Source organism: Palaemon carinicauda, chromosome 11 (assembly GCF_036898095.1).
Source record: "Palaemon carinicauda isolate YSFRI2023 chromosome 11, ASM3689809v2, whole genome shotgun sequence".
Classification (NCBI taxonomy): domain Eukaryota; kingdom Metazoa; phylum Arthropoda; class Malacostraca; order Decapoda; family Palaemonidae; genus Palaemon; species Palaemon carinicauda.
The window spans coordinates 81896554-81913026 of NC_090735.1; the positions used below are offsets into that span (position 1 = coordinate 81896554).

Consider the following 16473-nt stretch of genomic DNA (forward strand, 5'->3'; position numbering starts at 1 on the left):
TCCTCATCAGTTTGGTAAACACTAGAGGTGCCGTGCTTAGGCCAAAGCACAGGGCTTGGAACTGGTAAACGACCTTTCCAAAGACGAACCTTAGGAAAGGTTGGGAGTCTGGATGGACGGGGACGTGAAAGTACGCGTCCTTTAGGTCCAACGAGACCATCCAGTCTTCCTTCCTGACCGATGCTAGCACCGACTTCGTCGTCTCCATGGTGAACGTCTGCTTGGTGACAAAGGCATTGAGAGCACTGACGTCCAGCACCGGTCTCCACCCTCCTGTCTTCTTCGCTACTAAGAAGAGACGGTTGTAGAAGCCCGGGGATGATGGTCCCGGACTATGACTACCGCTCCCTTTTGTAGCAAGAGAGACACTTCTTGCTGTAAAGCTAGCCTCTTGTCCGCCTCTCTGTACCTGGGAGACAGGTCGATGGGAGTAGTTGCTAGAGGGGGCTTGCGCAAGAATGGAATCCTGTACCCCTCTCTGAGCAACTTCACAGACTGTGCGTCTGCACCCCTGTTCTCCCAGGCCTGCCAGTAGTTCTTGAGCCTGGCTCCCACTGCTGTCTGGAGAGGTTGGCAGTCAGACTCTGCCTTTTGAGGACTTGGAACCCTTCTTCTTTTTGCCACGTTGACTATCGGCACGGGTACCTCCTCTGCTGGAGGTTCTGCCACAAAAGGGCGGAATGAACCTAGACGCTGGTGTGTCCATCCTAGGTCTAGGCACGGAAGGTAAAGCTGTGACTTTACGTGCGGATGACGCCACCAGGTCATGGGTATCCTTCTGGATCAACGAGGCGGCAATCCCCTTGATCAGCTCTTCAGGAAAGAGACACTTGGAAAGCGGAGCAAACATCAACTCTGACTTCTGACATGGTGTGATCCCCGCCGACAAGAAGGAGCAAAGGTGATCTCGCTTCTTAAGAACTCCAGACACGTACGAAGCCGCAAGCTCGCCAGACCCATCCCGAATGGCTTTGTCCATGCATGACATGATGAGCATGGCAGAGTCCTTATCCGAAGGGGAGGTCTTTCTGCTTAACGCTCCCAAACACCAGTCCAGGAAGTTGAAGATCTCAAACGCACGAAAAACTCCCTTCAAAAGATGGTCCATGTCCGAAAAGGTCCAGCAAATCTTGGAGCGTCTCATAGCCAGTCTGCGGGGAGAGTCTACCAGACTTGAGAAGTCGCCCTGGGCAGAGGCAGGAACTCCCAAGCCGGGATCTTCTCCCGTGGCATACCAGACGCTAGATTTGGAAGCAAGCTTGGTCGATGGAAAGATGAAGGATGTCTTCCCAAGTTGCTTCTTGGACTGCAACCACTCTCCCAGTACCCTTAAAGCTCTCTTGGATGAGCGCGCGAGTACGAGCTTCGTAAAGGCAGGAGCTGCTGACTGCATGCCTAAAGCGAACTCAGAGGGAGGAGAGCGCGGGGTTGCAGACACAAACTGGTCCGGATACAACTCCTTAAACAGGGCAAGGACTTTCCTAAAGTCTAAGGAGGGAGGCGTAGTCTTGGGTTCCTCTATGTCGGAGTGTTGATCGTCCAAATGCGCAGCTTCGTCGTCATCAGAGACTCCTTCATCCGAATGCTGAGGAGGAAGCGGCAAAGGAGGAGAAGAAAGCTGAACGGCTGAATCCGGCAGCACGGGTGCATGTGTAGCTGCACTGGATCCAACATCATGCCGCTGCTGGTCAGTCTGAGAGCTGGCAACAACAAAAGCGGAGTGATGGTGCGTGGTGGGGACTGCCGTGGGTTGCGGAGACTGCCGCATTGCGTCAAAACACGGCAGCTTGACAGCACCTTCCCACTGCTGATGCGGTAGCTCACGCATGTCAACGGAGGGTGCCGCACGTCGGCTAACGTCAACATGCGTCTGGCAGGGTCGACTGCGCATCGGTGGTGGAGCTCTCACAGCCGGAGTGTGGGAGCAGGCAGCCGCAGTGTCTGCTGAGCGCACAACCGTGGCAGGTTGTAGGTTAACAGGTGCAGTGTCAACCTTCTCAGCACGATACTCCTGCATGAATGAAGCTAGCTGAGTCTGCATAGACTGCAGCATAGACCACTTAGGGTCTACAGCGGTTGGTGCGGCAACAGACGGAGTGATTGCCTGCTGCGGAACCACTCTACCTCTTTTGGGAGGTGTGCAGTCTTCGGAAGACTGCGGCGAGTCCGAACTGACCCAGTGGCTACACCTGGGCCGTTGGACTCGCTCGGAAGGGATCTTGCGCTTGAGAGGTCGTGAGACCTTGGTCCAGCGTTTCTGCCGAGAAACTTCTTCCACAGACGAGGAATGAATGGGCTCACTCGTCTGTTTGTGGATGGGACGATCTCTGCAAGATACGTCCGCAACCACTGAGGGTACATCTGTACGCTGATCAAGGCCTGTCGAACCCTTTGGTCCTTCGACATTGCTTCTCCCCTGGGCTTGGGAGCTTGCAAGAGGTCCCGGACTGGGAGGACGACTGGCACGAACAGATGCACCCTCATGCGTAACACTGACACTGACACTTTTCACCGCACTTGCACTCACTACACTTCCCACTGCACTTTTCTCCTTCAACTCTTTGACATCGGCCAAGAGTTGATTGCGGTCATTAGCTAATGACTCCACTCTGTCACCAAGAGCCTGAATGGCACGCATCATGTCCGCCATCGAGGGTTGCTGAGAGCTAGTAGAAGGGTCAGGAGTCACCACTACAGGGGAAGGAATAGGTTGAGGGGCATGGGGAGAGGAAAAATCAAAAGAGCGAGACGAACTCCTCCTGATCCTATCCTTCTCTAGCCTACGTGCATTCTTAAGGAATTCATTAAAATCGAATTCCGAAAGCCCAGCGCATTCCTCACATCGATCTTCCAATTGACAGGATTTACCCCTACAATTGGAACAAACGGTGTGAGGATCTATAGAGGCCTTCGGAAGACGCCTAGAACAGTCCCTAGCGCTACACTGCCTGTACTTGGGGACTTGAGTATGGTCAGACATCTTGAATTAGCCAAAGGGGGGAATCCAAAATCTATCCAAGTCGTCAACAAATAATCCAAATCTAATCAAAAAAGCTTGATAAGGTAATGATAATAACTCCTGTACAGCGAAAGCTAATATCTAGAGAGAATACATCACCAAATAGCGTGAAATCAACTCCAGAAACAACAGCGTATCAAGTAGGTCTTGCCGGTGGCACGACAGAGAGAAAATTGGTTCTTGTTGACAAGAAGTACCTGAGTACCTACTCAACAGATGGCGCTGTTGTTGTACACCCCCACCTGTATAGCGATCGCTGGCGTATCCCGACCGTAGGTTTTTTTCTGTCAGGCAACAGAGTTGCAGCTACATGATCACCGGGTAAGATTAATATTGAAAATATAGCATTAGAAAACAAGAAAAATGTTCTGCCATAATTTCCGTCTCACTAAATTTTGAATTATTTATCTCTCATCAGAAGAAAAATGAGGCTCACAGCAGTTGACAGTTGTGAGTGATTTATGAGCTTGGCCACTAGAGGAACTGGTAGGGTAAAAAAGAATTTCCTGTTTGCTGTCAATGGACAACACTACACGATATCAAACACCATCAAAACTTGGGATATCTATTATCAAAAAAATTCCATATCATCACAGAATGGCAATTTTAAAAAGATTTATCTTTTTCATAGAATAAAAAACAAAAATAAATGTAATTCTTTGTTAACAAATAAGGAAGTACAGATAATTGTTTATAAATTCTAATTTCCTTATTTTTCTTCATTGAAACAGCATATCTTCTAATAGAAAATTATTAAAGCATACACAATTGAATAAAAATAATCCAATTTCAAAGGGATTTTTACGTAGGAAAAATCTATTTTTGGGTGAGATAGCTATGTCGTCCTGATGGAAGTTCCTTCTGGAAACTTCTACAGTTTAATATTTCTGCGATTGATATTACAAGAGAATTACCGTCAGGTATAAAAGGGTTCCAAACCCCGGAAAAGACTATCCGAAGACATCGTGTATAATCAGGGACGTATCCTAAGATAACCATAGATATCTGCACCCCAAACAGACCTTACCCAGTCTAATCCACTAAGGGGAAGAATAAGTACGGAGCCAATACACATCCTATCACCTTCGAGTGCCCCTATAAGTTCCTGCTTCTCATTCCACGTTGCAGCTGAGCTACTGTGAAATAGAAGCCTCCAATGAGCAAAAGGGCAGGGAAAAGTAGGACGTAACGGGTGGGCCATAAGGATGACATGGCTATCTCACCCAAAAATAGATTTTTCCTACGTCAAAATCCCTTTTTTGGACTCGAGCCATGTTGTCCTGATGGAAGTGTACCAGAGAATTATTCATACTCGGTGTGTGGCTTCTTCATGGAAAAAACCTGTCATAAATGGGGGCTCACCATTTATATGATGGAGTATAATCATAAATTTCTACCTTAAAAAGAATCCAAAATGAACTTGATTTGGTAAATAGGGTAGTGTTTTAAGAGGAAGGATCTATGACACTCTATCCACAATCCCTGTGGTGAAGAACACTCTCTATATCAGTTGTGAAGAACACATATTACCAAAATCATCCAATTGCTTCCTATAATGCTTGAAGAACACCCTGGTGGACTTCCAACCAGGATAAGCTTGTAAAGCTTCGAATGACATACTGTATACTGAAAGGAGTTCAGAGATGATTCCACTTTCCTAGGGTCATAACCCAACGGCATGCTAGCGGGGTCTGCACTTCAAAGGAAATAAGCTAATATTGCTCTCAGTTGTTTCAAAGACAACTCTGAACCAATCGTCTCACCTCTAAAGAACTGGCCCGTTTTAACCTTCTTTGTCCTGTCCAGATATGTCTTTAAACACTGTACTGGACACGGGGTGAGATCACTTTCGAGGGGAACTATTGTTCAAGGTCCCCAATGTTTAGATGGTAGCCTATCTTAGCCACAAAGGTATGATCAGGGTATAAATTAACTTCACCATTGTCTGTAAATTCTATGTGACCCTCATCTCTAGAGAGAGCCATAACTCCATTAATCAGAGCACCAGAAGCCATAGCAAGTAGAAAAATCGCTCTTACAGATAAAACTCGGAAAGACACTGTTTGATCGTCAATTTCCTAAGCTAGTTATAAAACTGTATCCAATAACCAGGACTGCTGGTCTCAACCTGGCACAAACTTTCGAAATCGTGGCGAAGAGGACAAAGTTAAAATCTATGTCAAAAGCATATAAAATGGGTCCAGCTAGGGCCGACTTGCATGACGCAATTGTGGAGGATGCTAAATCTTTCGCATGTAAGTCGATCAGAGCCTAAACAAAAATCCATAGATTTAGAAGATGGATTTTTCTTCCACATATCGAACCCAATTCTTCCACGAAGTTTCATACTGATTCAAATTAGTAGAAGTTCTATAATTTTCCGCAAATGCCAATTTGTCTCGAATTTGAAATCTTTTTTCCCAGGGCTAATACAAAAAAGTCATGAGATGAAGGGCCTTCGGTTATTAGGATAACGCGAAGACAGTTTTCCTCTGTACTTCTTGAGACAGGTTCGGGCTGGGTAGAGGTACCAGTCTGGACTTCATCATGTCACCAATGGATACCAGTTGCTCGTCGGCCAAAGAGGAGCAACCAGGCTGCTGTCCACCTGAACGATCAGAACTCGTCTAACACCTTCAAGAGAAGATTAAAGGGTAGGAATACATTAATCTTCTCCCAATGATTCCAATTCATGAATAACACATCAATGCCTATCACCTCTAGATCTACAAATGGTGCCATATAATTGGGAAGTGTCTTGTTGAGGCTCGTTCCAAACAGGTCCACTTGAAGACCTAGGACTACCTCCTGCATGAAAAAGAATGATTCATACAGAGACCATTCTGTCTCTAGTGGATGTGTTCGAGATAGAGAGTCTGCCATCCCATTCCAGATTCCGGGAGGTGAGATGCAGACAGAAATCACCTCTTCCTCTGAGCCAATGAAAAAATGGCAACCATTACATGGTTTATTTGGGGAGATCTTGACTCTTGACCCTTGCCTGGCGATGCAATGAACTATTACTCTGCTGTCTAATACAAGACGGAAATGAATGTCGTTTTGTAAATGTAGACTTTGCAGGGATAAGAAGACAGCCATGGTCTCCAGAATATTGAAGTGGAATTGCTTGAAACTCTGGGACCAACGACCTTGCACTTTCTTGAGAGGAGCATGACCCCCCCCCCCAACTGTCCAGTGAAGCATCCGTAGGTAGGAACACTGTAGGAGGAGGAAAGTGCAACAGAACCGTCTTGGAAAGACTCCTGGCATATGACCACCGACGGAGTTGCCGTCGAAGCAACTCCGGGGTCGTCTTCTGATGATTGCGGGGAGCTGTGGCAACTCCTTTCTTCGAAACCCTGCTTGCATCTTTGAATCTAACCTTGAGAGGAGGGTTCGTCATAGAAACGTACTGAAATAAGCCCAGAACACTTTCCTGACGTCTGGTGGTCTTCCTCAAGTAAATGAAAGACCGAACTAAACGGGCTATTTCCTTCCTCTTGGCAGCAGTAATAGAGAGAGCATGAGTCTTTAGATTCCAACGAATCCTTAACCACATGAACCCTTGATCCGGATTCAGCCTTGACTTCTGGAAGTTTATTTGGAATCCTAGATATTGGAGGAATCTTGCCACGTGATATGTTGCTTCCGTGCATTCCCTTGTTGAGGGAGCTTGAATGGCATAGCTCTGAATATATAAGCCTTTCTCTCTAGTCTGAAATCAAGGTGGGGGAGAAGCGTCGACCTATCGGAAGATGCCAATAAGCGTCGGTAAGATCTATAGAGACGGTGTAAACACCCCCGAGGTAGTAAGATCCGTATCTGGGAAATAGTCAGCCTTCAGAACTTGTCGCAAAGAACGAATAGAATTAGATGGGACAAGTTGAGAATAGTTCGAGGAATTATCAACACTTTCTTTGCCAAACATGAATACACAACCTCAAAACTTCATAGATTTCATCCAATGGATAACTCTCTTCCCAAAAGGTCCTGCACATATTGTACCAGATGTGGTGTTGATTTCTGGAAAAATCTCTTGGTCCTCGAGCTTTGTCTCTTCCATTTCCAACGGTTTCAATTTGTAGTCAAGGACTGAACAGCCATCTGTCCTTGAGCCATTTCAGTCTTTCCCCTCTTGGAGTATCCTCATTGCTTGGTTGAGGATATGTGCCCTTAGTTCCCCTGTTACTTCAGAGACCCCAACTCCTTGCCCTATGACCTCTACCCCCTCTCACAGTCTAGGGGGGACAAAAGGATGAGGTCCCTTGTTCAAATCCAGGATTGAATGCTGGGGACCGTGAAGTCACTGGGTGAGGAACAGAGAAAAGATTCTGCAAAGCAAAGATCTTCCCCATTTCCGGAAAAGACTCTCATGTTCTGCTGCCGCTTTATTCAAGATCTCCTTACTAAATTCTGTGGAAAAAAAATCTTTACACCAAATACAGGCGTCAATAAGACGCTTCTGTTCAAGACAAATGATCGCGTAAGCTAAAACATGCTTCCTGCAGACTCTTCGAGCCTGAAAAAAGTTAAAAAGATCCTTCATAAAAGTAGCCGTGTGCATCTTGGCCAAAAGTGAAAAGATGGGCATCAACAGATTACCAATCATCATTTCTACAAAGCATTGAAGAGACATTGAAGCTGATAGTCTCTCCCTAGCCTTCACCTCCGCCTAAAGTAGGTGTGCCAGAAATCTTGGCAGTCTTTCATTAACTGCCGGCTGGCTATATCCTTATCTGATTTCCCTTTAGCAAAAGTAAACTGAATATCCAACCAGTGTTCAGTGTCAAGGGGAAGAATGAGTGACACAGGTTTCCCTTCTTCCAGGACCAGAAGAGACTTACCCTCCTTGAAGGACTTTTCCCCAGCCAAAAAAGGGTTTCAAAGCAAAGGGAAAAACTATTGTATCGGGCACTATAAAAGTGGCCAACCTTTCAGTAAAAGCACCCAATTGTGTGCTAACACATCCTACTATCTTTATGTACTTCTCTGCCAGATGCCACGCTCTTAGGGATAGTGTCATCCCCACGGGCCACCTTCAGCTAACCTAACATAGCAAAAGGGGTAGGCCTCTATATCTGGATAAAATTCCAGATCAGCAACCGGACTAGAGCCTAGCCCCTCTCCAATATGAAAAATACCCTCTGAAGCACTGCATGACCCGGATACCTCCATGGGCTCTGTTGCGTGTAAGAGGGAAGCTGAGAAGGGAAAACCTTAGACTTAGAAGGATCCTCTGGAAATTTCAAAGCCTTAATCTCCTCCTGTAAGGCTTTAAACATCCTCCTTTGGTATTCTTGGGTCCCTTCCATACAGGCCTTCATGTTTTCCAACAGGGACCTATTTTCTAAGTTAGATGAGAATGTAGGAAGTGTTGGTTTGCCCGGCTCGACCGGGGAAGGAGGAGGGACAGAAACCGGAGGCGTAACTGAAAAGAAAGGTGTAGTCGTAACAGTTGATAGAGCAGCCACCGTAGTGACGGCAGTTGAAACAACGGAACGCACTAAGTCTCTCATGGAAGTCACACTAACCTTGTCCAATTCGGACAAGTAAGAATCATCCACATGAGGGAGGGGTTCAACCGAATCTACTACCGGCAGGAGAGCCGATTCTCTATCCGGAGATAAAGAAGAAACCGAGGATAAATTGTCCACGTCAAGGCTCAAAAAACTTAAAGTTTCATCTAAATGGAGCTGAACGGTAGAAAAGGGTCTAGGTGGAGCGTACCCCCAAAACAGAGTCCAGGACCGCATTCGGAAAAAGAACATCCTTCCAAGCTACAGAAGGAAGATAAGGAGCCTTTGGCTCAGCATTCTTTTTGAGGAAGAACACCCCCCCAATATCCATCCAGAATAATGTAAGTCCTTACACACACAGCAGTCCTGAGGGCCCAAATAGGAGATTAGACCCTTCATTCTCCTGCATTAAGCATGTATCCTGTAGGTATCATGACCACAGGGATACCTAAGGTCCTGGCACAGATCGGAACTCAACAATGTATTTTCTTCGAAGATTCTGCCTGCAAAGAGGAAAAACGACCATGAGTACCTTAGTCTCTTTAGATCCCCACACTGAAAGGAATGGGTTAGTATCATTCAAAATTTCAGTCACAACATTGGGAAATTAATTCCCAAAATGTGTGCAATTACAATTTTTGATCAGAAAGAGAAAAAGGGGCCACAATATTCAGACTCCTATAATGGCGTTAGATTAGAAGTAAAGCCAACTGAAATTGGTCCCCTTTTATCATTTGAATATTGTTCACATAAAAGAGGGAACAAGAATGCTCATAAAACACAATATCCTACTATACACATAGAAAAGGCTAATAGGAAGGTAACGAAGTCACCTACCTTACAAAATATATCGACGCATCGATAATTGGAGCAATCAAAGATAAAATAGAAGGCTATTCTTTAAACAAAAATCTGACAAGGGGGATCATAATAGAATCCCACTTGTAAGATGCACAATCCAATCCACGTCCTCAAAGGATCTGAATAAAGTGATAGAAATAATTAACTAAATATAGTAGTTGAATCTAAAGTCTAGTTAAGGAGAATCTTTCGCAAAAGAGAACTCCAAAACTGACTATCATAAAAATACCTCGCAAGTCGTAGAAGTAAGGTCTTTATGGCACTTGAGGTTTATACTCATAAATCATATGCCATCATAACATAATATCCATGCCGTCCTTAACGGCACAGATAGGTAACGGCATAGTAAACTCCCAAGGCTGACACTTGAGGTTTATACTCATAAATTATATGTCGTCACAACATAATATCCAAGCCATTATTAATGGCGCAGATAGGTAACGGCGTCATCAACTCCCAAGGCTATTCCTAAATCAGGGGCACAATAATAATACCCAAGACTGGGCGAGAACTGCCGCCAGTTACAACAGTGTCGGTAAAGACGACAGCAAAATAAACAACGATAATTTGTAACAAATATCGTGTAGTAACAAAACGAGTGCGGCAGTATAGGCTACAACAATAACATAGCGACGTATCACTATAAATTGGCCCGGAAAAGGAATGCCGTCATAGACGACAAAGCCGTAAGTACCGGAATTGCCAAAAGTCTGACAACTCTCTTTATAAAGAAGAAAGCTGCTGGGTTAAAAGGCAAAAACCCAGCAGGACTAGGCATTAGAAAAGAAAATCCCGTCGGAGACGACGAAGCTGTAAGAAGCGGCATTGCCGACAGACTGACGACTCTCTTTATAAAGGAGAATGCTGTTGGGTTAATAGGCCAGAACCCCGAAGGGCTAGGCCTTCAAACAATTGTAAAAACACAATAAACGGATTTTGAGCAAGCGAAAAATGACAAATTCGAAGATAATTTGTATTTTTCCTAACCATACAAACCTTAGCTATTTGCACAGGGTTTACCTTTTAGCGCAGCTGAAATGGCGAGCCATTAGAATTTAACGAGGGTGTATTACCCCCCCGCTAGTTAGCGGGGGGGTAGGGGAGTGGTAGCTAGCTACCCCTCCCCCCCTCACAGAAAGATGAATGCTCACTTTCACTTAGAGGTAGGACTTGTCTTGGGGGACAGGGCTGGCGGGCAAATATGTGTAAATAGCTAAGGTTTGTATGGTTAGGAAAAATACAAATTATCTTCGAATTTGTCATTTGTTCCGTAACCGAAATACAAACCACGCTATTTATAGAGGGTGACTTACCCCTTAGGTAGGGTGGAAAGTCCCCAGCCATACTGGCTTTGGCTTTACCCGGGGACTCAGAATCCGAGTGAGTCGCACTCGAGAAAAGGAGTCCCTGCACCTCACAAGTTCCTTGCTCTGCAAGAAACCATGTGGCCTACGTAAGCTTGTGTGTGAAGGAAGAAGTGTGACCCGTCCTAGGCAGTTGACCTGGAGTTCCAGAAGGAACTCTGGGTTAGGACGTTCCCAATACCACCTCGTCAGGGTATGGGGGACGCGACAGTATTGACTCAATACTCGGAACACAAGGAAGCATGGTTTACCTGCAGAGGTTCGAGGTCAGCTATGCAGAGACCAGGATGCTGCTTCCCCGTAGAGGGGATGATGAAGAAAGAAATAAGAGCCAGACATACTTCTTTCGTTCATGCAGACTAAAACCTGATAACAATGCCCTCAACCTTCTGCTACCTGTCCAAAAAGGAGCCTGAGGTTAGACCAGCTGTTGTGTAGCCACCACTGAGCGATAGAAAACGTATCGAGACTCCTGTGGGTCACGCCCTGCAGGAAGCGGGCTGCGAAGGTCATTAGACACTTCCAGACTCCAGCTTGTAGCACCTGCGTCACAGAGTAGTATTACTCGAAGGCGAGGGACGTTGCGATGTATCCAACATCGTGCTGTAGGGTGACGTGACGGGGGAGGGTCTGGAGACATGTCGAGATGAATGTCCTTGAGTCCGGGCTGAAGAGGTATACTGGTGACTCTCCCCCGTGTCCTCCTTGTGCTCCCTAATCGGCTGCAACTGAGGACAAACTGCAGCTGTTCCCAGCGCTAACCTCTCGATTCCTTTACTGGCAAGAAAGAGAAGGTCTTGGGACATCAGATACAGAATGGAGACTCGAAATCTTGAATGAATTGGACCGAAGGGCCGGGACCCCAAGATTCTGAGTCTAGCCAACAACTCAGGAGCGAACCTGAATGTTGCCTTCCCCTCTTCCTTAGAAAGGGGGGAGTCGTAAGAGACCAAGAAGATTGCTTACACACTGGCCGTGGCCAGAGTGAGCAGGAGACCCAAGGCGGAATACAATCCGAGGCCTGTCGTAAAGGGTCTTGAGAAGATCTCTTAAAGGACTAAAAGACCGAGCCATGCTCCAAGTTGGAGGTCTTCCTCCGACTAGGGCAGGGACGATCGTAGCTTCGCATGAGCGAGGATAGATCCAGCGGGCAGGAACAAGTTATTCCTTTAAGCCTGAAGGTCAGGGAAAGGCTGAGCGACAGGCTTCATTGCCGAGAGCGGAATGGAGTTTCCTCCCGCCGAAAGGCAATAAGACCGTTATTGCTGGAGAAGAGGCCTCAAGGGAAGAGGTATATCTCCCACGGCACCAACCACCTTAGACTCTTCACTTTGCCTGGAAGACCCCTGTGGATGACTATCGCAGATGACGCGACCTCCGTACCGCAACTGTAGCGGGTTGTCTCTTCTTGAGGAGGAGGCGTAGTGTCTCCAGGCATGAAGCCGAAGCGACGCCAAGGTTCGGGAGAGATGTCGCAGTGTGGTTGCTTAAGTAGTCTGCGCCGTGGGAGAAGCTCTCCCGGGAGTTCCGTCAGGGGAAGCAGAGGGTCCAGAAACCGTTCTGCGCATAGTCCCAGTGGAGCTCTCCCATTGAAAGGTTGACAGACAACCTGGTCTTGTTGAGACCCATTGTCCACAGACAAAAATGAGGGAAGACGCAGGCGTCGAAGTTGTCCCACCATCACCGGAATGCATCTTGCCAGAGTCTCGGGGTCTGAGACTGGGGGGAAGAACAGCGGAAGCTTGAGGTTCCAAGCTGTCGCGATCAGGTCCCCCAGACCAGTACTTGCTGGTTACCCAAGGTCAAAGACCCCCAGGTACACTCTCTCTACGAGGCTCTGCTCGGATAGTCGGAGAGAACATTCCCCTGCATGGAATGAGAGAGCCGATGGTGGTATTGAGAGAATCTCAATCATCCCAGTATCTCTACTGCAAGATGTGAAGGTGTGAAAATGCGTCCCCTGCTGGTTAGAATACGCCAGAATCATGAAGTCGACGCGCACGGGGCGACTCGGCAGGAGCTGTAGGATCTGTAGAGGGGCAAGACTAAGGCCCCTAAGCCTGCCTGAATGATGGAGAGGTATCCTTCAGGTCTTGACCATAGGCCTGGACCGGAACATGCCCCCTCTTTCCTTTGACGAGTCCGAGAACAGCATCAAGAATGTGGGGAAAGGACGAGAATATCCACTACCATCAAGAGGCTCCATAGGTCAACACCCATTGCAGGTCTAATAGTTCCGCTGGTCCCATAGGGGCCAGAAAGTCCGGTTAAACATTGCCTGAAGCCACCGGAACTTGGACCGCCCCACATGGAACTTATCCTGAGGCGACCGTTCAGACTATAGACGGGTCAATGAGGAAAGGAGAACTAGAAAAAGTTCCAAGGTAGGGCTGAAAGCTCTGCTTGACTGAGAACAGGTACTGCGACTCTCCTCAGTCTTGCCACAGTCAACTGAAAGGAAGGCTCGGAGGATGTGGTAACAGAATCTGGCGTCCCCAGGTGGTCACCCATCCAAGTACCGACCAGAACCGACGTTGCTTAACCTCGCTGGGCGGACGAGAAGCGGGGTTTCCAACGTGGTAAGGCCGTTGACTCAATATCATGGCCAGATACTCCAGATGTTGAGGCAGAGGAAGAGAAGGCTCCAAGCAAAATACCATGAGCCCACACTCATGGTAAGCATCCGGAAGCTTGTCCCGGCGCTGATGAAGGTCGAACCCGAGCCTACCGGAGTTGACCAGCCCTCCAAACAGCAGAGGAGGCGGAAGCCTGCACCTGAGCGGCCAAGAGGAAGGCAGGGAGAGTTCTCTGGGGAAACAAACCTGCTATGCCACGGCGGAATAGCCACACTGCATCATAAGCAGGAATACTTGCAGTCTAGGCTGAATTCGACGAGCTCCCTGGAAGATGGATGGAATGGAAACTGAAAGTACCCGTCCTTCCGATCCAGGGTTTAAGGAGTCCTGTCGCCTCGTTACCAGTCTGATCGATTCTGCTGGTCTACGCTGGCCGAAGTTTGTTCGACAAACTTGATCAGGGCTGAGAGGTCGACTACGGACATCCTCTCTCAGATCCTTCCTTACAAGAAAGGATCAACTGAAGAGGCCGGGGGTGAAGCCGTCGATGATCCTAAGGAAGACCTTCGCCTAAGGTATGGATCATTCTGCCCAACCGGGCAACTCTTGCTGACGCTATGGCATAGAGGTTCAGAGACACTGAATTCGCTGACAGAGACGGCAGGCGCGATATCCTTGGCTGATCACAGAGATTGTGCGGGAATGGGCATCGAGAAGCTGTCATTCGGATGAGTAACCTTAAGCATCCTCCCAGCGAAAAACCTGCAATCCTAGAGTTCGTGAACTCTGCTGCTCCTTTTATGACTATGCCCCCCCGGGGGAGCCTCCCGTGCCATCTGTTCCTGACAGGAGGAAACTGCAATTGGACACCTTGTCCCAGTTGTCGTAGCCGATAACTTAGGCCAACGTGGTTGAAAGAAAAGGGCGCTGGAGCCCTGCAGAGTCTGGAAGAAAGCGCCTTGAAGGAGTGAAAACGGAAGTCGATTTCCTCCGCACAGCCGCTGTCTAAGTCTCTGTCCTTGGGCACAAACAAGCTCTTCCTAAGGATGGAAGGGTGTCTAAGGTCGTCGACCTCCACAGATGAGACACCCGAAGGAAGCCCTCAGTCAGCGCGTCCAGATGGTACAACATCGAGCTTGTCCGCAAGTTAGATACTTAACGACGAAAGGCAAAGGTGCCTGAGCTCGAGAGGAGGAAAGTACCCATGATCTTCCTGTAGCTTCCTTGAACCAAACCTCGGGCCGTAACCGAGGAGGGAAAGGACCTGGTAAGCTCCCAGAGGAAGGGGTAAGCAGTCACCCCTTGTCCGATGGAGAAATCTCAAACGGAAAGCCCCCCCGCCAAAAATCCTTCCAGGGAATGACGGGGAAGGGCTAACCCAGGTTCAGGAAAGAGGAGTGTTGCTTAGATCTCCCTGAAGTTTCTCCTATTCTTGCAAGTGCCATGCTCTGCGTTTACGGGGTGGGGCCGTGTTCTGGAAATACGCTCCAGAAGAACTCGCCAGGCTGGCCATGCTGCGAAAACCCCATTGGGAATCGTGGTCGCAATCGCCCTGGAGGTCGCGCGACGGTAATTCAAAGATTTGCGCGTGGGCGAACGTGGAAGCGCCCATGCGCGGTAACGCAGGAACGCAAACGAAGGTGAGCGAAGGAGCGCGAGCGTGGTAGGAAGGGCGAGAGCTGGTGGTCGGCGAGCGATAACCCATAGACGAGCAATGGATACTGCAAGAAATAAACCGACGTTTATGCGAAGAAACACCGTCGGTTCGCGCGACGGCGTGCGACGGAACACCGTCGGTTCGCGCGACGGAACACCGTCGGTTCGCGCGACGGAACACCGTCGGTTCGCGCGACGGAACACCGTCGGTTCGCGCGACGGAACACCGTCGGTTCGCGCGACGGAACACCGTCGGTTCGCGCGACGGAACACCGTCGGTTCGCGCGACGGAACACCGTCGGTTCGCGCGACGGAACACCGTCGGTTCGCGCGACGGAACACAGTCGGTTCGCGCGACGGAACACCGTCGGTTCGCGCGACGGAACACCGTCGGTTCGCGCGACGGAACACCGTCCGTCCGCGCGATGGAAAACCGTTGGTTCGCGCGCGGGCGAACATTGGAGAGCATGGGCGCGGACGCGCATGAGCGTAGACGTGCAGGCACATGGGCGCACAGGCGAGCGGTCGCGCACAGGCGAGCGGTCGCGCACAGGCGAACGGTCGCGCCGGCGCGCGGGCACGCCGGCGAGCGGGCGAGCGGTCGCGCCGGCGCGCGGGCGAGCGGTCGCGCCGGCGCGCGGGCGAGCGGGCGAGCGGTCGCGCCGGCGCGCGGGCGAGCGGTCACGCAGGCGCGCGGGCGCGCGGGCGAACATTGGAGAGCCTGGGCGCGGACGCGCGGTCGAACATTGGAGAGCATGGGCGCGGACGCGCATGAGCGTAGACGTGCAGGCACATGGGCGCACAGGCGAGCGGTCGCGCACAGGCGAGCGGTCGCTCGGGCACGCGGGCGAGCGGTCGCGCCGGCGCGCGGGCGAGCGGTCGCGCCGGCGAGCGGTCGCGCGGGCGCGCGGGCGAGCGGTCGCACGGGCGCGCGGGCGAGCGGTCGCGCGGTCGCACGGGCGCGCGGGCGAGCGGTCGCGCGGGCGAGCGGGCGCGCGGGCGAGCGGGGCGCGCGGGCGAGCGGGCGCGCGGGCGAGCGGGCGCGCGCGGGCGCGCGGGCGAGCGGTCGCGCGGGCGAGCGGTCGCGCGGGCGAGCGGTCGCGCGGGCGAGCGGTCGCGCGGGCGAGCGGTCGCGCGGGCGAGCGGTCGCGCGGGCGAGCGGTCGCGCGGGCGAGCGGTCGCGCGGGCGAGCGGTCGCGCGGGCGAGCGGTCGCGCGGGCGAGCGGTCGCGCGGGCGAGCGGTCGCGCGGGCGAGCGGTCGCGCGGGCGAGCGGTCGCGCGGGCGAGCGGTCGCGCGGGCGAGCGGTCGCGAGGGTGGGCAGGTGAATGAAAGCGAGTCCGAGGCGGCGAACGCAAGCGTTAGCGCAATGGCGAGGAAACGCGCCGCCGCGTGGGCGAGGAAGACCGCTGGCGATATGGATCAACAGGCGATCGGTGTTGAGCTGGTGAGCGCTAACGCGCAGGTTGGCAATGGCGCGTTG

At 50.3% G+C, this 16473-nt stretch overlaps 1 protein-coding gene and 1 pseudogene across 2 annotated transcripts in view; both read right to left on the minus strand.

Moving 5' to 3' along the window:
- The window catches only part of LOC137650079 (post-GPI attachment to proteins factor 2-like), a 614847-nt gene that overhangs the window by 561068 nt on the left and 37306 nt on the right, over positions 1-16473 (minus strand). The gene's annotated exons all lie outside the window — the stretch shown is intronic.
- Positions 13235-13353, minus strand: LOC137650324 (5S ribosomal RNA; annotated as a pseudogene).